General features: G+C 35.3%; 1 long non-coding RNA gene across 1 annotated transcript; it reads left to right on the top strand.

Moving 5' to 3' along the window:
* The first annotated feature begins 306 nt into the window (after positions 1 to 306).
* On the top strand, positions 307 to 23,381 carry LOC139430656 (uncharacterized). Its single transcript, XR_011641044.1, has 3 exons — positions 307 to 4,575; positions 4,630 to 14,925; positions 23,292 to 23,381. It is a non-coding gene; the product is annotated as an uncharacterized lncRNA (long non-coding RNA).
* The last annotated feature ends 10 nt before the right edge of the window (positions 23,382 to 23,391 follow it).

Here is a 23,391-nt window from a genome sequence, read left to right as displayed (position 1 = left end):
CCAGAAGATTCTAGTACTAAAAAATGAGGGGGATAATCCCTATAATGTTATTATGTTACATGGCATAATACAAACCTGGGTAGTTGATAGCTACAAAGGATTGTGGATGATTGGTTTTTAGAGAAGAGGAGGAATAGTTTTGTATAATTTGTTGAACAGAGTATTCAAGATTATCCAAGAACAGCAAACCTTGGTTTCTGTCCACTAAGGTATAGAAGATGCTAATTAATAATGGATTAAAGCGAATTCGACCTGTAATATACTTGTCAATGCAATTGATACTAGTACGCTTCGTGGACAAATGGTTCAAGGAGCTAACTAATCAAAGGGTTTCACCACAACAAAGAGACTTGATAAGTTTGTGGCACACGAGGGCGAACATGTTGCTTCGATCGCGGCGTATTTGAAGAATTCTCTATAAGTTGAGCGATACGAACATGTAAACTGCCGGAGATTTTGGGTTGTTAGTTTCATTGTTGTCGTTCAAACCATGCGAAAACCTACACCCGGAATTTCTGAATCTTTCTCATCTACTGAAACTATTTTTTGCTAATTCCCTTGTCGTTCAGTAAGTTTCTTCGTGAATTAACCGATTTAAATGCCCCTAAAATTTTTTTTTCAAAAACAATTTATACAGCCAAAATATTTTTTTAACATTTTGCAAATAAAAAGAACCAGCCTTAACTAATTGCTTAGCCCATAATTGGCTATTGTAGTCTAATTAATTGTGGTGTAAAAATGGTTAAAATACGGACGCTAACATACGAAGCAGAAATACGAGGGAAAAGGGATATAAGGGATACAACGGTATATAAGAGATTCACTTTCTACTCTTTGTAAGGGTGTGTAAGTGGTAGATGAAATCGCGCAGGATTGGGTTGGGTTTTGTAGTGATGGGAAGCAAGCAAGGTGATTTGTTGAAAATGTGAAAATGTAAACCGTTTGAATGGGAGACTATCAGAATAGGGTTGGCATAGGTAAAGGGATGGTATATCTATGTACTGTGATAAAGAAGTTGAAGATGCACACAGGAAAGGGTAAATGTGTAAGGATTACGAGAAGTAATAGAATTGTGCTTGAAGAATGAGAGTAATGTGAAAGGTGATAAATATACTATTTGCCAATAAGTTGTTGAACATCTATGTAAATATATACATCTGCAGTCCAGATGCCCGTAACGCTTTCCACCGTTTAACGTCGTGTAGTAAACAATGTCCAATGTAATGCCAGGAGTTTCCATAAGCATCCAGGAGTATTGTTTCGGTGAATACCATTCATAAGGAAGCACATATGCTTAATTTTAATTGTGGTCGTGCTGCCGCCCATAACCTTTTGATGACGAAGTCTAACAGAGCTGCTCTATTAATGTTTTGTAACACATTGACAATGGTAGATCAGTGCACACAGGTTTCCTGCAGCGACGAATCATAGTTAACCCTCTACCGTTCGGATGGCAGGGTCTGGGTCTGGCGTCAGACTGGAGAAGACCTCCTGCCCAAATGCATTACGCCAACAGTAAGGTTCCAATTATGGTCTGGGGGTATTTCTTCCGGTATGGATTGGGTTGGGGTGGGTGACATTTACGTGTCTTCTACGAGCCGAGTAGAAGAAATACCAGCAGCTACCATACACGAAATTATGGAAAGTATATCAAGTCGGGTTGAGGCTGTAATTGCCGCACCTGGAGACTCTACAAAGTACTGAATATGAATTAAGTTTATATGTTTTTTCTATTACATGTGTCCAAATACTTATTGGTAGATAGAGTATTATAGAAGATATGAAAGAATTCTTTAAATTGTTAATGTATATTAAATTTAAGATGGACATGGTTGGGATAAAGTTTTGGAAGATGTCAATATAACCATTGATTGTGTACAATCGTATAATTGTGGGGAGTTATTTACGAAACTTTTTACGGACTATTACAAGGATAACTAAGCAAGCGAATTAATTGCCATCTTGCTATTTGGGGCAATCGTAGGCAAAGTTAAGAATTTGTTGAATGAACATTAAGCAGTACTCTATTTGGTGATGACGTTTTCTGTTCATAGAATGTTAACAAGAATGATATTAAAACAATTCTTAATTATATGAATAATATTCCCCAGAATTTAAAATATACTTTCGGGGTGGAAACGAAGTCAAAACAAAACAGTTTAGATTTGACTGTTTAAAAATAGAATACAGTATTCTCTGAATAACTTATGGATTGTGTTGACCATATTGATAATTGATGAACAAAATTTGGAGACAATTTTGGATCTCTCACTTAAATTGAGTAATATTTCGTAGAGAAAATTTTTCAACTTTCATTTTATTCTTGCTTTTTATATGTATGATCCACCGACAAAATTAACAAAACATTCATCAGTAATCTACAGAAAATTAAGTACAGCAGCTCGGTAATTTCGAAATTATCGTTTATGCAAATCAATTGTAATTTAATATTTAATAATTTTCTATAATTAGAAAGGCATACAATTACGTTATCTTGAATAATCCTCGTGTTAAATTCTAGTTTATGTGGAAAATCACAAGAAGGGGCTTAGATAAAACACCATCCGGTTACACGGTTTAATTGAAAGTGTATATCTGATTATTTCCCCTGATACTGTATCAAAAACACTCGTATGAATTTAAAGTGCTAATATCCTCCGGGTTTATCAGTTCCAGTTACACGATTTGATCGAAACTGAAACTATGATTGCTTTTCATAATTATAGTTCATAAACCATATTACTCATTCAAAGCGAAAATTTATACGAAAAACATTCTTCAGATGTGCTGAGGTTAAATGTCACTTACCATTGGCTACTTTTACCCAAAAGTTAACTAATTAATTTTTATTTTAAAGTTTCCAATAAACTTTCATATTTGTTAAATAGTGAAGTTGATTTCTTTTAATAACGAAAGTTATTGAGACGTGTATTAACTTTAGTCAGATGTAGCCTAGTTAAGCTTTTTTTAAAAACTCTTCTTGGCATGAGACATGCACTAACGTTTATCAACATATACGTCAAAGGCAGGAATATATTAGAACAACAACAGCTGTGTCCCTCGTAATAGATATTCGATATTTTTATCATAAATTATTTCCGCTTGAGACTTCAATTATGCAAAATTTTAGCTTTGTTATTCAAAATATATAAATGTTTAGACCAAACAGTAAAGTAATTAAGTAAAAAGTTCCCATAGATCTAAAAAAGGTTTGGTACTTAAATTTTTCGTAGCAGGAGACCATCGTTAAATTTATAATTTTAGCATAACACAGTAAAACCTCGTTAGAACGGGCTTCGAATATAATGAACAAAATATTTTTAAGTCATGCTGTTAATATTATCTATTTAATACATCAGTATATTTAAATATAAATGTTAACGCTCATATATAGAATCCATCTCGAATTATTCCTCCAGATATTGCACGACAAGTTGGTCTAACACTAGACCTAGAACTAGAAATATTCGAGCTATTCAGCTTTAGATTGTTCTATATTTTTCATTGAACTAAAACTAGAACTAACACTAGATCTAGAACTAGAATCATTCGGGTTTAGCCGTCTTAAGAGACGCACGGCTAATCCCGATTGTTTCTAGGTCTAGGTCTAGTATTTGTTTTAATGCTAGTGTTCGTTCTAGTTTTAATTGTTATTTAACGTTAGATTGTTGTATTTTTTTATTGAACTAAAAGTGGAGTTAACACTACAAGTAGACCTAAACCTTTCCCGTTCTAGTTAGTCCGTTATATCGAGGTTTTACTGTATATACAAAACTGAAATAGCATTTTATAATAGCTTAATTATCCTTCTTTTCCTAAACCACAATGGTATACTTTCACGCGTTGATGCGCTTGCGTTGTTATAAAATGGCGCTAATTACTACTCAACCATTCATTTTTTCCCCTTTTCTATTTCCGAATACAAAAGAAAATGGAAAAGGTGAGACCAACTGTCGCAAAAGATACGATTTCAACAACTCTTCTGATTCATCGTTTTATTAGTGTATTTAGCGCTAGTAGAAAACTAACACAATAAAGTTATCTCTATCTGCCGATCTTTGTCGAATTAGTAAAAGAACCCCATGTTAATGTCGTCCGTCGTTAGCGACCAGAATTACTGTATTCGACGTTATCCTTTATGATCGTTCCATTTAATTTTAAAATAATTACGGTCTAACCTCGGTCGCTATCCCGGTAACAAACGAAATGGAAAGACGACACGCGTCTCTTCCTGAAGTCATTAATAGATATCTGTGTGTATAAACGGGAGGCTCAAGTTCCATTTACAACCTACATGCGATTATCATTATACATACTGTAGTCGAAAACACAATGCGAGAGACGATATGTGGCGATAAACATGCTCATTAAATACGCGTCATTACCCGTTTTATTTTTTAATGTGAGAAAATTGTAGGAAGGTGCCATACGTTAATGCTAAAAATAACTTAACTTACGACGATAATTTTTAACATTTTACAATGTTTTTATTAGGGGTTTTATTTTTGTTATTAATTGCTGTTTTCTTTTCTTTTATGTCTGGCGTTTTTTCGTTGCTTGCTGTTTGTATAGGGGGTAAGTAATTTTTCAATTATATAATTTTATTCGTTTAAATTATATTTTTTATAGTTTCAGATTTATATAATTCTTTTAGTAATAATTATGGTACAAGTATTCCTGATTTTTTTGATGCCATTGTACAATAAAATATAGCTTATAAAAATGATTGAATATAAACAACTCTAGTAAAATTAAAATAAAGTACAATAACTACAAGAATAGAACATGTTCACATTCTCCTAAAGCAATGATACTTTGTCATAACGAATATATAGCCCGGCGTTTCTACATCGAGTCTTTTTATATCCCCAAAATTCCTAGACCGGGCCACTAAGTAGGTACACTTACGGTTAACGACTAGGACAGGTTATCCTCGCCTTACATTCATTAATATCCGTGGGACAATGGCCCATGGTAAGGACCTTCAAAGTTCCCCGGGACCCGCGCGGCCTCGCAGTCCGAATATTTCATTTTTATTCTTTATCGTCGGAGCACCGCGGCGAGACGTCTGTCAGGACTCGTGGACTCTCGAGATACGGCCAAAGAAATTATTGCCCGCAGTCGAGGAATTATTACAAAGGCGCCAAACACCGGACCCCGCATTAAAACGTATCGAACCTTTAATTTACATTCGCGTCGTTCGTTCGTTCGCCCCGCGTGCTCGCAGTCTCTGATCGAAATTGTCATCGTGCCGAGATCTGATAAGGAGAGTGGCTTTTAAGGGGGAGCCCTCTCCCGGACCACAGCGGGGCGCAGCCTCCGCGGGGAGCCCTAAAACAAACAGCGTGCCCCCGCGTTATGACCGGAGGGGACCCGAACCCTACAGGGCGTCCACTTCTCTTATAGACGTCGCCTTTTGCACTTAAATCCATCGTGTTTTTCTTTTGATTCAACATCAACAAACTATAAATCTATAAATATACAACGTTCAGTCAAACTTCGATATAATCGACTAATACAGGGAATTTTTAATTTGCACTTTAAACTGTTTAAATGAATAATTTTAATGCACACACGGTTAAACTCGATTGTTACTAGTTCTAGGTGTAGTGTAAGTTCTACTTTAGGTTCAATGAAAAATATACAACAATCTAACGCTGAATAACAATCGATAACTAACACTAGCATTAGAACTAATACTAGACATAGAACTAGAACCATTCGGGTTTGAATGTTTCTCTCTATTAATTATCTATTATGCTTTCCGATGTTTTCATTATTAATGGAACTACTTCCAACCATTTAGAATAATAATCAATCAGTACAAGATAACTTTTATTTCCAAATTCTGAGATGTCACTTCCAACTGTTTTGAATGGACGATTTGGAATGTTATGACTAATCAAAGGTTCTATTTTATTATTAGGTTTATATTTTTCCAAAACCTACACGACAATATGAATTGTTCTATGTCATGGTTCAGTTTGGCCAAAAAAATCAAAGAGTGATTCATTTAACATAGTTAACATATCTTTTTGCAATACTTCCGGTACTACTAGTCTGTCACCAACAAAAACTAAATCATTTGAAACAGTTATTTCATATCGATATATCCAATATGGTTTTAAGCCTTCATTTAATTTCATATAATCCTTTGGCCAACCTTCCATCACATAAATAATTAGTTGTTGCAAAGTGGATGTCATTTTTTGTTTCTTTTTTAATTTGTAACCTTCTTTTATTCGTTATGCTCAAGTTCGCTTTAATACTATGCATTATTTCAGTCATAGTTAAGTCATCAGACTGATTGTGAACATGGTTCCTTTTCCAGGACAGTATTCTAAATTTAAATTATATCTTAATAATTTGATTTTTAATCTTTGCAGCCTCGGTGATGGTATTTTATTTATACCTTTTTTCATGATTCCTAATAAAGATTTATTATCTGTTACAACTTTAAAGTTGCGACCATAAATATAACTATGAAATTTGTCACATGCAAAAGAAATTACAAGAAATTCTTTCTCACATTGTGCATATCTTTGCTGTTAAACTTCTGGATGCATGATAAATTGGCCGATCTTCTTGCATGAGACAACAACCTAAACCATCTTTTGATGCATCTGTCTGTACACTGATTTCTTTCTTTGAATCAAAAGTACTAGTGATGGAACGGATAGTGATTTTGCGAATAGCCGGATACCGGATATTCGGCATCCCCTTCGGCATATCCGGCATATCTATCCGGCCATTATGGTTATAATTTCTGGTGCATTTCTGAAGTGATACCCTATATTTCCACATTATTGCGATATTTGAATAAAATTTATTTGAATTATTTGAATGAAATTAATAAGAAAGCCAATAAGATATGTCAACTTATTTGGATCCAAGATACAAAATGAACTTTTTTGATGCTGATTTAACTAACGAAGCAACTCTAAAAAGAGCATACTTTAATTAATAATTGGTGATATTTCCACAAGGATCCTTCAAGAAATGAATTTTATAGCGAATTTTGAAAATTATCGATCAAAATTGCAACATCGAAAATTTTATCATAACTTCAAATATTGTTTTCTCAAAAACTAAAAGTTATTTTTAAAATGGGTTGGTCCATTGGAAAGAGGACACTTTTATTAACACTTTGGGAAATTTCCATACTCATATTCCAAGAACTGGATGTTATACGAATTTTTAAAACTTAATCGGCGCAAATTGCAAAATTCACAAAAATTGTCGATCATTTCAAAAGTTTATTTTTCAAGAACTGAAAATGATTTTTCAAAACGGGTTTTTGCATTAAAAAGAGGATACTTTAATTAATAATTGAAAGTGATAACAGCGACAGTTCTGTTAGTAATGAATGTGATGATGAATTACAAGCGAAGAGAAGAAAACTAGACGAAACTGCAAGAAGAGATTTTATATATTGTATTGGGATTGTTACAGTGAGGTTGCTAATGACAAACCTGATATAAATAAAGTTGTATTCAATGAAAAAAGTCCTATTGGGGTTGAACTTGATTATTGTCTGCAGTTTCCAACACCTAAAAGAGATACTAATTCCTGTGAATGGCGGAGTACTGAGTAATAGGTTTTTAATATCCGGCCAAAGTCGGATATTTGGTAACTATCCGGTATTCGGCCGGATTTTAAAAAATGGCCGGATATTTACCGGATATCCGGTCCACCACTACTATGCACTATTTTAGTCATAGTTAAGTCATCAGATTGATTCTCTGATAAATGATGTTGATAACAAATCCGCCAAAAACAAGTTTTATAAAGGTTTATTATCTGTTACAACTTTAAAGTTGCGACCATAAATATAACTATGAAATTTGTCACATGCAAAGGAAATTACAAGAAATTCTTTCTCACATTGTGCATATCTTTTTTCGTTTTCGGTTAAACTTCTGGATGCATGATAAATTGGCCGATCTTCTTGCATGAGACAACAACCTAAACCATCTTTTGATGCATCTGTCTGTACAGTGATTTCTTTCCTTGAATGAAAAGTACCTAATACTGGTTCAGAACTCTATATATCTTTAATTTCATCTTAACTTGAAACTCCCAACAATCTTTGTAATGCTTTAACATTCTTTGGATTTTCTATAACTCTATAGTCTTAACTCTATGCTGATGTATATTTATTCCATCTTTATTAAACACATGACCCAAGTACTTTACTTCACGCACTTTATACTGTAATTTCCTTTTATTGAACTTTATATTTAATTTCTTAGCCCTCTCTATGACTTGTTTTCTCTAATGTCCTACTTTAATGAAAAATATACAACATCTAGTGCTGAATAACAATTAAAACTAAAATTACCGTCCTTGATTTATACATAGTATAGACAACTCAAAAAGTTTTTAAAGCTTCCGTTTAAAATAAACACCTTCAAAACGGTTCTAATCTTTCAACCGTAGACGAAGGGTTTTTCGCCCCGACGAACGACGATGAGGATGACCTTACCTGTCAAGCAGCGGCGTCCGTATCTAGGTAGAACGTCGTTTCGATGACCAACGGGAATTTCTTCGACGCTATAATAGGACCTTTTGTCGCGCACTGCGCGTAATGACGGGTCCTATTAGGGTCCGCCCAACTGTGTAAAACGTTCGTATCGTGTAACACGGGGACAGGTGCGACCCAGGTGATACTCAAGTCGTTCCTCTTCAGCGCACATCCGTCCACCTCTCAAACCCCAAAATTAACGATTTATTTAATAGTAATATTTTACTAGTCCATCACAACGAAATTTATTTTAGAATACAAATAACTTAATGAATTGCGGGTCTACTAATCCTGGCGTTATTACGAGAATTTATTGGGGTACTTCATAAGATTAATGTCTGGTTATGAATAATGATTTAGTATCCTAAAATAGTTATTAACTATCTTTTAATATCGTTATGGAGTTATGTAGAGTTATATAGACGAGCGCATATGGAAGACAAACTGCAATAACGTTTTAATGTTCTGCTAAATGCGTTCGAGTCAATTAGAGAGGCAACCGAATTGACGTTATTCTGCAAAAGTGGTCGTAAAAAGAAAGAATCGCTCGCGGCCACCGCGTAAAATGGGGCAGCCGCCCGACCGAGACTCCCTTTTTACTCCTCTTTTTCCCCGTGCCTTCCACCGAAAGACACGTCACCGTTGTTCCTCGTTCTCGTCGTCTTCTTCTCCTTCCGCCACGCGGTGTGCCTCTTTCGTCATTTACATAATGATAATGATAACGTATTAACGGGTTCAGCTGCGAGACCTCCGGGCAATTAGTACTCTGCGCTGTTCGTCAGGAGATTTGCCAGATAGACGGTTTCTTCTGTCTTCTACGGGGAACCTCTTACGGTACAAAAATTACAACGTTAAAAATGCCCGCGGTACGCGTTTTTATTACACCGATAACGGCAAGTATCCGTGGGTCGGAATTCGTTTACCACTTCGTTATCGAGTTCACTCGTTCTTCGGTCGATTACTTGTATATCGCCGGATGTTCAATTGTAGCCGTTTTACAACCATAAAAAACGCTACAATTCTTTATTAATACAGTAAAACGTCAATATAATGGACAAAATATTTTAAACTCATACTATTGATGTGGACACAACAGCTGTTTTGGATAGAATTAAATGTTCCGTTCTACCAAATAGAGATACATTATTAAAAAGCCAGACCGGATTTGTACGGTCCATTTTCTACCTCCGTTACTTTGGTATTTATGAGAGACATAAGGGGAAATTTTGCCAACTATTTAGAACATACAAATGTGCTAAACATACTCTGACATGTCGTGTGTTTGTTTGAGTGATGTGTGAAGTGGAAGTGTTTGTTGGTTGTGAAATTGTTGAATTGTGTGAGTAGAATGAGATGTTGTAATTTAAGTGTGTAGGTTGGTATATGTTTGGCGTAGAAGTGACTGATTCCCAGATCCTATCCGCCATATTCAATAGATATGTGACCTCTTCTTTGCCAGAGGCTAACAGCGCCACTGAACTAGTGTTTGGCAACCTTGTTTTCCAAAGCATCAAAAGAAGATCAGAACTTACTACCTGAGAACTGCCTATGTTGGATAAAAGTTCTAGGTAGAAATCTAAAGGCTTTTGTTCTCCCATATGCGTATTTGAGAGAAAGTCATTTAATCGTTTTTCTTCGCTAAGAGATAGGTGATTGATGATGCTTTTCTTCAGGGTCGCATATAGGTCTCGCTCTGGAGGCTCGTTGATTATATTAACAATGTATAAGACACTACTTTTGACAACTAAATTGTACTTGCTTTTGTCACTAGTGATACGTGACAATTCGAATTGTGCTTCTATTTGTCTAAACCAAGTATCAGATTTAGTTGTTCAGAATGGAGGTAGTCGTATGTTGTATGTGTATGTAGGAGAGGGAAGGGTATGCTTACGCATACAGCACCTAGGCCCCAACGGGCCCCTTATACATCCTCCTGCACTCTCTCAGGCTACATCAAGCAGCCTAAGGAATTTCCGAAGGCTAGAATACAGCTTAGAGATGTATTCCTGATGCCATCCGTGCTCGGGCATTCCTCTCCGAAGTCACTCATTCTGAGGTTTTGTACAGTGGGGCAGTCATACAAGATGTGTCGAACAGTCTCCTCGTTCTCTTCGCAAAAGCGAAAGAGAGGACTAACAGCAAGCTTAAGATTATGAAGATGCTTGTTTACCTTACAGTGACCCGTGACGAGTCCCTTTACAATTCGTAGAGCGTTTCTACCAAGCTTTACGAAAGACAAGGCTGCCCCTGCTGAGAGGTAACGAAGTAGTTCCTTAGACCGATGGCAGCCCTTAACCCTGTCCCACCAGTTCATAAGCTTTTTGTGGGTGAAATCTTTAATTATCTCAATTTGACTTGATAAGGACGGAGCGATTATCGGTTCAGGCGAACAGGGCGCTCGCTTTGCAGCCCTTTTAGCAAGCTTATTAGCGTGCTTGTTCCCTGAAAGGGTCAAGTATTTTTTGTCCATTGAAGTATAACACAGTTACGCACTGCAGCCTTCTCCAATGTCAGATGACAATCCATTACAAGTCCTGAGGTAATTGTTATTCTACTCAGGGCTAAAATAGCTTGTCTACTGTCAGTGTAAATTGTAAAAGTCTTACCTTCCAAACTGGATCTAACAATAACGTCAGCGGCAAGTTGTATGGCGATTAACTCCACCTGTATGATGGTGGTACCTTTACCTAGTAGTTCAGATACGTGGAGTCGAAGATCATACGAGAAGACTCCAGCTTTCTCCCGTCTACTTGAACCATCAGTATAGATTTTAAGGCTGTTTCTTACTTCTACTTCTGTGGAACTGGGTGGGTGAGATATTTCTTCAGAAAAATGTGTTGTAAGGATGTAAAGTACTTCTAGATCCACCACTTCATTCCAGAGTACGGCATTTTTACTGTCTCTTTCACGCAGTCGTATGTTAAAAATACTATTGATTTGGTCACTTTCGATATCTTAATAAACTTGTGGTTTATTAATACCTGCTGCACGCATTATCTATTTAATACATTAGTATATTTAAATATAAATGTTAGCGCTCATAGATAGAATCCAACTCGGGTTATTCCCCAAGTTGCTCTATTCCACGTTCACAGATACACTTAGGGTATTCCTCAAGTTGTTTATACGATGTATGAATCAAAGACGATAGTTCTAATTTTAATTTTTGCGTTTAGCCGCACGGCTAACTAGTTGTTATTCAGTGATAGCTTGCTGTATGTTTTTATTGAATTAAAAGTATAACTAACGCTAAATTCGGCAATTCTGGCATTGCATCCATCCCTGGTCTGCCTTTGATTCGCCATACCTGCTTGGACAGCAAATACATAGTGTTAGTACCTTCCTCTTCACTGTCACTGCTTAACATCTCCACGGTATTCTTTTTCATGGTTCATCGGAATTTTCAATAAGTTTTCTTTTTATACGTTTGGTACCTTGTTGTTTTTTCGCATCTTTCGCAGTAAGCTTACTCTGCTAGCTTTCTTATGTGAATTTGGCTTTTCGTTTTTACGGGCATGATCTTGGCTTCGGAGAAACTTTCAGGGCAACATCTTTGAACTGCAGCTCGATTTTGGTTCCATAAATACATTTTCAGTGTCAGGTTGATGGTCATCCGTAAAATTTTCCGCAGACATCGGTCTTTCAGCTTCTTCCTCCATCAGAATATCTGTGACTTCAGCAGGCAGAAAACATTTGTCAGAAAATATTTCATCATTGAATGGATAAATTCCTATCGTTTGAAAACGTTAAAAAACCTTATGCAGGGTGCGGCAACATAACTTCCTTTTTTCAAAACTTAATAAAACCTATGTATGAATCAGAAAATTTTTATTTGTTTTTTATAATGTATGGATATACATAAAGTTTTGTTTTACACAATTTTGAAGATCAAATCAGGTAGGTGACTCTTGTCAGTATAGCAGGGGTTATATTGGCAATTTCTTCTTATATGTTGCCAAGGCGTCACAACTCCAAATCGCCCCTAATTGAGATTAGGCATTTTGGGAAGTGTTCCCTCAAAACAGCCATCGATGCTCTTGAAGTGTGAGCCGTTGCACCATTTTGTTGGAACCAAATGTCCCCTAAGTCCAACTCATCTAGCCGTGGTGATCGCAACACTAAAGCTCTCACTGCCGCAATGTTCTCAGGTGCTCTAATGGGACTCCAGTTCTTCGTCTTATCCCACTTGCAGTTTGTCTAAACGGAGCAATTTTAACCCACGTAACAATTGATTTCCGATCCGGGACAGTGGCCTACGGGGCTAAATTAAAGCAATTACGAAAGGCGCACTGGGATGTGATCACAGAATATCCGCTCGAAAAGTAGGCCTCAACGGGAAACGCACGCTCCTCACTGTTCCAACGTATGATGGCGCCTGGACTTTGTCGGAACAAAACTTTATAGTCCACACTCTCGAACGAGACCACTTGCGCTCCGCTACGACATCAACCAACTAAATGGCACACATTTCAAAAGAGGAAGTAATGTTGCCGCACCCTGTACATAGTGGCAGCAAGAAATGTCTTCGAAAACATTGCTACGATATTATATAATGACACCCGAGATCCAGGGTTATTAGTGTGCCATAAATCAACTCTTTTGCATACTGGTGTTATAAAGACCTAACACAGTTCAGCAAAGGGGCTGTAGACGGTTACTGGTATGGGGACAAACATTTATAATATTATGTTTTCTTGCTTTATTTATTGCAGTTAGTGTTATGTGACTGGTATCATTATCAAGGATAAATAATATTTTGTTACATTTTACTTGACGAAAATTCGGAGTCCATCCATCCAGAACCATTTCCAAAACTAACTGCACTTGGTCAACATCCTTTCATAAGTAAAGGGTTCATTTATTAAAATCTACTGCACGTGCTATGCTGGTAGACTCTAATAGCTCTAATAGAAAGTTAGAGGGTTTCTTTTCTTAAATCCTGACAACCAGTCGATACCAGCTAATTTCGCTGCTTTGTTAAATAGATGATTTAGCTTCATCTCTTCTGCTAACTCAAATACATCCAAAGCATTTCTTCCCCTACGTCTCTTAAGACGGGTAAACCCGAGTGTTGCTAGTTCTAGGTCTAGTGCTAGTTCTAATGGTAGTGTTAGTTCTTGTTTTAATTGTTATTTAGAGCTAGATTGTTGTATATTTTTATTGAACTAACTAATAAAGAACGCACCTATGTGAATAGCTGTTCGAATTTGTGTGCATTAAAATTATTCATTCAAACAGTTTAAAGTGCAAATTAAAAATGTTTCATATAACGGACTTTTAATGCCATATTAATCCGTTATACTGTACTTTTTATTGGGAAAAAATCTAAATATAATGTGAATTTTATGAAGGAATTACAAATTGCAATATTTTTCAATAGGTGTGTTAATAACAGACCAAGTGAAGGTAATAGGCTTTAATCCAATTATAAAGCGCTGATATCAGATGGCAATGGTTTGTAAACTCGAAACGCAATCGGACGGCGTTAGCGTGTATACACGTGTGAGTACGGCAGTCACGAAAGATCGAAGAGATACGCTAAGCGAAAATTGTATCAATTGTTGTCCAGCACCTGCCCGTTTCAAAGAACGTTTTCACTTATCCTGCTTCTTCGTCGGTACCCGTACCATCTTAATCTTAATAAATTTTCACCGGGTTTGCGACGCTTTGTCGACAATCACCCCTATTGCAATATATTAGTGAAATTATTTTAATATAATCCTTTGATCTTGTTCTCCATGTAAAATACACCTGTTATTCATAACAACATGACCAAGTTCATGTTAAATTTTTGTTTAATTACTTAGGTAGATTACTTAGAAAAACAACAAAGATGAATAATGAAATGTCGGATAATCAGTGTGTTTCATCGGTACGCAACAAAAATTAGGGTTCCTTTGACTGACAGCTCAGCACCAATTTCTTGGTCTTCGCGTACGCATCCTTTCGCTAACGATGTCCAAACAAAAGAAAAAAACCGTAACGGCGAAAGTAAATCCAGCGGAACAAACCTCTATTGCCGTATATCTTGGTATGCGCGATGCAATCTCCTCGAAGTATCATGTTATTAGATATTAGATAGAACTTCTCAAGCTAATGGGAGAACTCTCCTCTAGAGTCTAGACCACTTCTTTTCTTAAGGCTAATACCTACTTGAATGATCAATCCAAGTTACCATCACATTACAAATAAACAAACAAAAATTATTATCATCAACAATAAAAATTATTATCATTTTCTTAACTTAAAGGCGTCAAAATAATCAGTTACCAATTAGATTTTTCAAAAATAAATTTACAATTTAAACATACCTTTATGCTAATAACCGCAATTTTTACCATTCTATTTCATGTGTTCCTCCATCCGTGATCGTCCACCTTCTCAATTGGATTTTCTAGTATGTAAGTATATATTTTGTTTTATTATTTATTTGAATTAACAATCAAATCGCAAATCGATCATGTCAAAATTCAGAACGGAAGTGACCGCCCGTGGCGAAATACATCCAGGTGTAACACGTATATAAGATCGCGCCGAAGATACTAACAACTCGTCCTTCTCTCGTATATAGCGACAATCCTTGATATACGGCCGTAATTGCGCAATTAAAAGAGCGTTAATTAAACCCGATGTCGCATTAATTAAAGTTTACTCTTCTCTCGTACGCGAGAGAAGGGCCAGGTGACAATTTTACGATAACCGACGTGGTCGGATGCGAGATCAGGTCGACTACGGCATTCAAAGTATGTTATCGACATTAATGAAGAACGTTTCAGGAATTTTAAGATGATAGTTTTATAAATAAGTGTAATTTTCAGTGTAATTAAGTTTTATTCTGCTGAAAAAAGTCGATGTTATTTATTGCTTCTTTATCGTGTGTTCAGCAAAATAAAACCATTAATGTCTAAATAAAATAATTTTATTTAGAGTTAGATTTAAGTTGAAACAATTATAACTAATAAAATTAATGATACTAATAGTGACTTAAACGAAAAGGAAGTCTTCGACTATAAGATGATTCTATTTAATAACATGATATTACGGTAGCTAAAATAGTATTATGTACAGGAATGGACGGCAGGTTCTTATATCGAATATCTACATTGCATACAACTCCCCTAAGTATAAGTCTATTAAACAGATGCCCCGACGACACCGATGTAAAGAACCTGTATACAAATCCCGCAGCGGGCACGACCCATCGTCTTTCCATATTCAGCCAACCACAATCTAGCAAAGTGTGTCTAACGTTATGTCGATGTATTCCGTAGTTCCTACGAAGGCTTGAACTTTGCATTCCTTGAAGTGCGTATACTGTGTATAAAATGTCATTGTAAAAAATCTTCGAAGTGTTTCAAGTTTGTTCCTTAACAAATTAGCACTTCAAGAAGAAGGATTTTGCATTCTGTCTTAAATTCGCTCCGTTGGTGATCTTTGGTCTATTTCAAACTAATGATTGTTATACTAATGGAAACTTTCTCTGACTGTATGAATGACTTATTTTCCAACAACTTTCAGATCACTGCTTTTCGTCCAAATTGTTCCAACGGGTCCCAAAAAAAGCCAATTAATAAAGCCCACATAATGTTTAGCTATATTAGCTTCGAAATTTTGTTTGTAACTTTCGTAAGATGATTTAAGCCAATTTTTTGACAATTTGCAATCTGTAAACTAATTAAGTGCATCAATCCATAAAAGAAGTGCAGTGGAATTAATTAAACCGATAATGACCGATTTCATGTTTGTTTGATGGAGTTACCTTGCTTTTAAGTTTATTTTTGAGCTATCAATAAACATACGCTACTCATCTGATTTGCATAGGATTCTGATATCTGTTGTAGTTTGTCAACATCGTTGTTGTATGCACATGTTGTATCCTCAATCACCACGAAATATTTTTACGAAGTTGTTTAGCCAATACATTGTTTACATGGAAAAACCCAGTCAATTGTTCTGACTTCCGTTGTAACAATTCTAGCTTCGTAATGATGATGGCTCGTTGATTTTGCGAAAGTGAACTTGTTGCATTTAATAAACTTGGCATTAATTTATACAAAATTGTGATATTATTGTAACCGAATACTGGAGTAATACCAGACGACACATTCGAGGTTGGGTGGAATCTTTTCTGCGTGTGATAAACGTGTTAGAGTACCTACTTTTTACATTGAATTTACCCATGCTTTATCTGCTACTTTCAAATTGTGCTTTAGTTATGACTTCCTGAAAAATCTTGGTAAGGTTTACAATGAACACATAGATTATATTATTACGCACTTCCGATACCTCTGCAAAATTCACTGACATAACATCTTCCTCTGCACTCCTACATATTTGATGAATTTACAACATTTTAATCGCATCATTTAAAAAAATCTGGTCGTTTAGCCAATATTGTACATCTTTTATAGTAATAGTTAATAAATTATGGCAAATCATTTGCTTTGAGGGCCTTGGGTGTAATCAGGTTCAACTTTGAATATTTGCTAACTACATTTTCTATTTGCTAATCTAGATATTTTGAGACCAACCCATATATGCGGTTTATTACAGGTTTTTTTTGGATGAGTTTGAAAATTCATTTGCTAGTTGTCTAAGCACTACTGACAAGATTATATGTTGTGTTGATTTTAATATTAATATAATGAATATTGATAGTGAATATCTTTTAAGTCTGCTTGATTCTCTTGGAGGTCAGAATCTCATCGAACATCCTACCAGAATAACTCTGAATACGGCTTCTCTTATTGATTTAGTTATTTCATTTGATAGGTCCTTGGTACTTCGTAGTGGTGTGATTCCGTGTCACCTTTCTGATCATGATATGGTATGTTGTGACATAAGGATTAATACAATTAAAAAATCTCCAACATTTAAATTTTTGCGTCTCTTAAAGTATATTGATAGTGATTCTTTTTTACAAGACTTAAGATCAATTCCGTTTAATTATGTATTTTATATTGGTGACATTAATGAGAAGGTTTCTTTTTGCGTTCACAAATGCGTTAATTAACCTCTTTGATGACCATGCTCCTATAAAAAGGTATCGATTTACTAAGCCACCATCCCTGGATGACCGATAATATTAAGTTAATGATTAGACTGCGTGATGAGGCTAAAGCTAAATTTAGCCATTCGGGTGAAGTAGCTTATTGGGAGTACTACAAATCTCTTAGAAGTTTAACTACTACAGCTGTAAGAAATGAGAAGAGAGCATTTTTCGATTCTATTACTATCCGTGGTCATGGAGGGCAAATGTGGAGCAGATTGAAGTCATTGAATATTAAATCACATAAAGATGCTACCTTGCCGTCAAATTTAAAGTTTCCTGACAAGATTAATGAATATTTTGTGGATAGTGTCATAGAAATTGTTAAAGACTTCCAAGGGTCTGGTTTAGATGATAGTTCTAGTTTTAAAAATGACTTTTCTTTTAAACCAGTGGAGGTCTCTTTGGCTCAACCTCATCTGCAGTTGGAGCGGATGGTGTCTCCATTGACATGATCAAAATGTCTTGTCCGACTATTTTGCCATATTTAACCCATATACTAAACTGTTGTTTAACTGAACATGTATTTCCCATGGAATGGAAGCGTGCTGTGGTTATTCCGCTGCTTAAGAAGGGTGACCCAGAGGAATATGGCGACTTGTGACCTATTAGTGTGCGTCCTTTCCAAAATTTTAGAAAAGATTATGTAAATACAGTAGGCAGAGTATGTGGAACTGAATTTACTCCCATCGCAGCAATCGGGTTTTAGGTGTGGGTATAGCTGCACTACATCAATGCTGAATTTAACAGATGATTTGCTGACTGCTCTTGACAGAGAAATGAATACCGCCGTAGTTTTCTTGGATTATTCTAAGGCATTTGATACTGTTAACCATACTGTTATTTGTAAATTATTTCGATATTTGGGATTTAGTGAAGACACAGTATCTATTTTACGTGATTATCTTAGTGATCGCACACAGCGGGTGTAGATTTACGATTCTGTTTCTAGTGATTTGGTAGTAACAAGCGGTGTTCTACAAGGTTCTGTGTTGGGTCATATCTTATTTTCTTTATATGTATACTTCGCAGTTCAGCAAATTTATTCAGTTTTGTAAGATTAACTCTTATGCAGATGATACCCAACTATACGCTTCTTATTTGGATGCGGATAGTAGTGTTGTTGAATATAATATAAACAAAGATCTGGAAAAAATATTTACTCTTGCTTCTTACCATCACTTAAAGATAAACGCTGACAAATCTATGTGGATGTGCTTTAGTAATCAAAAGCGTGTTGCTGCTCCTGACTTGGCTATTAAGTTGAATGATACGTTAATTAAAAGAGTTTCAGAGGATAATTGTCTTGGTGTGATAGACAATAATTTTAGATTTAAGCAACAGATTGCAATGTATATTAAACGATCTTACTGCAGTTTGCGAATCCTCTATCCGCATCAACCTGCGCATAAAAGTGAAAATAGGTTTGTGTGACGCATTTGTGCTATCCCATTTTAACTTTATGTCTGCTATATTTCATGGCGCTATTGGTGCGGTCACTTCGCGAAGTATACAGAGAGTACAAAACAGTTGTCTTGGATTTATCTATGGAATTCAAAAATTTGAAAGAATTTCTTATAAACTTAAAGAGGCTGGTTGGTTGAGTATGTTCAACAGGAGGGAGTTTGGTTCTATTCCACAGAATTGTGGTCTCTGGAATTCCAGAATATCTATATAATAAAATTATATTGAAACAACAGCTTCGTCTAACCAGGTCGGGAGTCAGTTTTTATCCGCCGAAATTTAGAACTTTAATGTTCCAGCGATCGTTTACGTATCACATTTACAAATCATACGGATCTTTACCAATTGTGTTGCGACAGTTGTCTTTATCTCGATTTCGCACAGAACTAAGGAGACTAATGTTTTGTCAGCAGTCAGAGGATGTCAGTTGATTTTCATCTGAATTAAGTTCTTTTTTTATTATTTTCTATTGCAGGCTCTACAAGGGTAACCTTATCAGGTTGTTTTTCTTTTTTCAAACAAATTTCCGAACAACAATTTTAAAACAGTTTTATATCTTAATCGTTATAAATATAAATAACCATCACGACCTCATTTAATTATGACTATTATATTATTATTAGGCATATACACGACATGTATTTTGTCATTAATACTTACACACTAACTAACGCTGTTGACCATCCAATGCTGGAATTGCTTAGCATTGTCTTAGCAACTGTTTTATCTTCAATAGCAGCTTCACCGCTTATTTTTATATTATGGAGACCATAACTATTACGGGAACTCCATAACCAATCATCACTATCACTGCATTGAATTGACCTATACGTTGGGTGAAGTGTTCACATTCATATTGCAAGCTTTCATCAGGCTTTATATAAATTTTTGTAATGGTACGGAACCCGATTTACTTGAATGTGCATGTAGTGCTTCAGAAAATTTATGGGACAGGGTGTTTCCGAAAATGTTTTCTAAATTTTGCGTTAAAACAGCCAAGTTAGTAAGAGAAAACGTTCCCTTCGTTTGGCAACCAAATCAGTCAGAAGGCAGGTATTATGTTATCCATCATCTAATCATCGACACAATTCTCAGCAGTTTTTAATCCGAATATTCCAACCGATCTGCACACCAATGCATTTGATAGAAGTCTAGGATTTGGAACTGTGGCAATGCAGAAACACGAAGATGGATTCAAGGTAATAACCTTCTTCACCAAGAGGACTACTCAAAGCGAATCAAAATTACATTCATAACGAATTGAAATATTAACCATTATGGCAGTATTAAAGCATTTTAGGATATAATTGCTAGACATTAAATTTATGTTGGTTACAGACTTTAATGCAACAAAATCTAAGATTTAATTCCTCATATTAACCCAATATCACGCGTCAGTACGTCGAGTAAAACATACTACCGTGATTTACATTGAACAGAAAGGCAATAACGAACTGGAAAGGCTTTTAGGGCTTTTGCGTGAATGCAATGTCGCTAGGAATCACTATGTCGAAAAAGAAGGATTTATTGTATCAACAACGATAATATCATAAATTTGCAGTACTTTGTGCCTCGCCACATTTTATGATGAATACTGTTGGTTCAGATAAAACGTTCAACTATGGAGTTAATCCATTATCATTTCAAAGATGATCCATTTTTGTTATTGCAATTTCTTCACATCTAAGTGTATCATCTTAGTGTTACGTATTTTTTTGCATATAGACTTCTTTGTTGTGATACTGGTAGTTTCTTTAATAAATATGATCCATCTGACGATGAAGAGTTTCTTCCTTAAAGTAGAGTTGTCTAAATGTCGAGCATCCGATATTCTTAAAAATCTTAGGTATTTCAGAGTAGTGGAACACGGCTGCTTATCAACAAGACTCCTGTTGTGCAGTTGCTCATTTATCTTAGAGTATACAATTAAGTCTTACAAATATTACGTTGTCTGTGTGGAATATCTTATACTTTCTTTGGACAGCTGATAATCCGGGAACATATCCTATTGAAAGAATCAATATTGACTTTGACGAACAAGCCCCTGTTTTATGGACTTTCATTTAGCCCATTTGTCTGATATTAATCCTAAGGTAGGACATTTGAGATTTCTATCAACTCTAAATGTTTATTTCTTTTGTGTAAGTGTTCACAATGTCCTTCTAATATGTTTAATAAGAAAAATTGATCAAAATGAAGGAATTAATATTGCTAACTGAATTGACATGACCATTCATGAATATGAATTTGGCTAGAAACTAACCCTCTTTGATAGTTCTTTTGGATTACTCTTGATACTTTTAAACATAGAAAATTAGTGTTGACATTTTTCAAGCGAGAGATTTCAATGCACACAAGAGATCATAGATTATATTCTTGGTAATAGTATTTCACATCTGCCATTTCAATTATCATTTCCTTTTAAATATATAGATTATCAAGTTTAAAAAATTAGAATTAGTGTTGTTATGGATCGTTTGTACTTGGCTATTCGATAACAAGGATTCTAACCATCGACAAATTATACGTTCTACACCTTCTACCTTTTTTATAAACTGAGGCATGCTTGACACATAAGGTTTGTTATATAAATGCCCAATCATTTTTAATGGATTGCTAGTAAAGCAGGTTGGGTTGCGTGACGAAATTCAGGTGACAACCAACAGAAACGTTAATGATGTTATCTGTTAGTGTTGCTACGAGGACAAATTTAGGTACTTCATCTTATTGGTCGAATGGGTTGAAACTAAAACTGATTTTTTACGTTTTATTTCTCCTGTGTTTGCTCTGAATAGAGCATATTCATTTTTATACTTTATTTTTGGTGATTTTTGAGGTATTTGTTGTGTTTTATTAATAGAGAAGTTAAAGTCTTCATTTATACGTTGCCATATTGAACGCGTGAAATTTTTAGTAAAATGTTGGTGTTTTATCTAAGTTTTTGGGATACATCATAGAGTTTTACTGATTGGGATTAATTAATAAATCTTCTCCTCATGTTTACATTTACAAAATTTATCAAGATAACACAATGTGTCCGTCATCTATAAGAAGAGCATATTTTCTTGTGAAAATTTTGTTTTCCTGTTAATAGAAATGAAATTTTATGAATTATTTGGTAGACATCCTGTAATAAACATCGAAACTATATCTTACATTTCATATCTATGTTGATATAATAACATATAAATTAATTTATTGGTAGAAATAATGTGATTGTAGTTGGAAGTCTACCAAGAGTTGTAAAGCTTCAATACTAGATAATACATATTTTACTTCCAAAGCATCCATTTACAAGTCTAGTAATCCGCTACGAACACGAGAAAATCTTTCATGCAGAACGCCAAGGAACATTAGTTTCTATTCATCAAAAGTATTGAATAATTAATGAATGAAATATTGTAACAAATATGTTCTGAAAGTGTATAACATTAAATCTAGACTTATACTATTTAAAAGAAAATTTTTCATTATTTAAATATAAATATTTACAAACGAATTTATTACTTTATCTTCAACATTTTCTAAGAACTTCTTTATAAGGTTTTATGCGATTGACACATAAAACCTTATAAGATAAGTAATGATGTTCATTAGTACTAAACATCCTCATCTTGACGTTTCAAATCGTATTGTTACATAAACTAGTGACAGGGATGGTCTGGTTGTGTAATAATCGTTGATGAAATCTAATGTTAAGTATAAAACATGTGGGAGTAATGTGATGTAATAGTAATCTTTCTTTGTATCTTACTTTCTATAGATTATAAATGTGCCAATGAAGAAATTGTAAACTACTCTCCCTTATTCATTTATAATTTTAAAAAAATGTAGTATTACGTTCCAAATTAAATTAACCCTTCCGAACCATGAGTAAAGGTACCTAATTTGAAACATCTCTGGATACAAGAGCAAAAATTAGTACACCCCTCGTCAGTCGGAGGTATTCCTTGTATTCTCCGCCCATAACTCCGTATTTGTTCCCGTTTTTAGCCTTCTCTCGCGTTGGAATACGCCGGTTCGGTCTAAATTATGATGACAACGCGACCGACCCCATACATTCATCCAAAGCGAACCCCTCGCAACCGCCGTTGTTATCAGATACAAGACGTATCTGCGGGAATCGTGTAACCGACATATTTTAACTTCTTCGTCGAGTCGGGCGTTCGGTTTATTTTTGGGACGACGCTGCTCGACGGAGAAGACGCCATCGTTCCGTCGACAAATTATTATACCGATCCGTATCTGTTGCAGACCGTCCTACATTGGGGCGCGAAACACGGCAACGAGGACATCGTCAAGCACTTTGCGGGGACTTACAAGTGCGATGTCAATGCTAAAACGGTAAGGAACC

This window comes from Onthophagus taurus, chromosome 1, assembly GCF_036711975.1.
Source record: "Onthophagus taurus isolate NC chromosome 1, IU_Otau_3.0, whole genome shotgun sequence".
Classification (NCBI taxonomy): Eukaryota; Metazoa; Arthropoda; class Insecta; order Coleoptera; family Scarabaeidae; genus Onthophagus; species Onthophagus taurus.
This window is presented reverse-complemented; position numbering and strand designations above follow the sequence as displayed.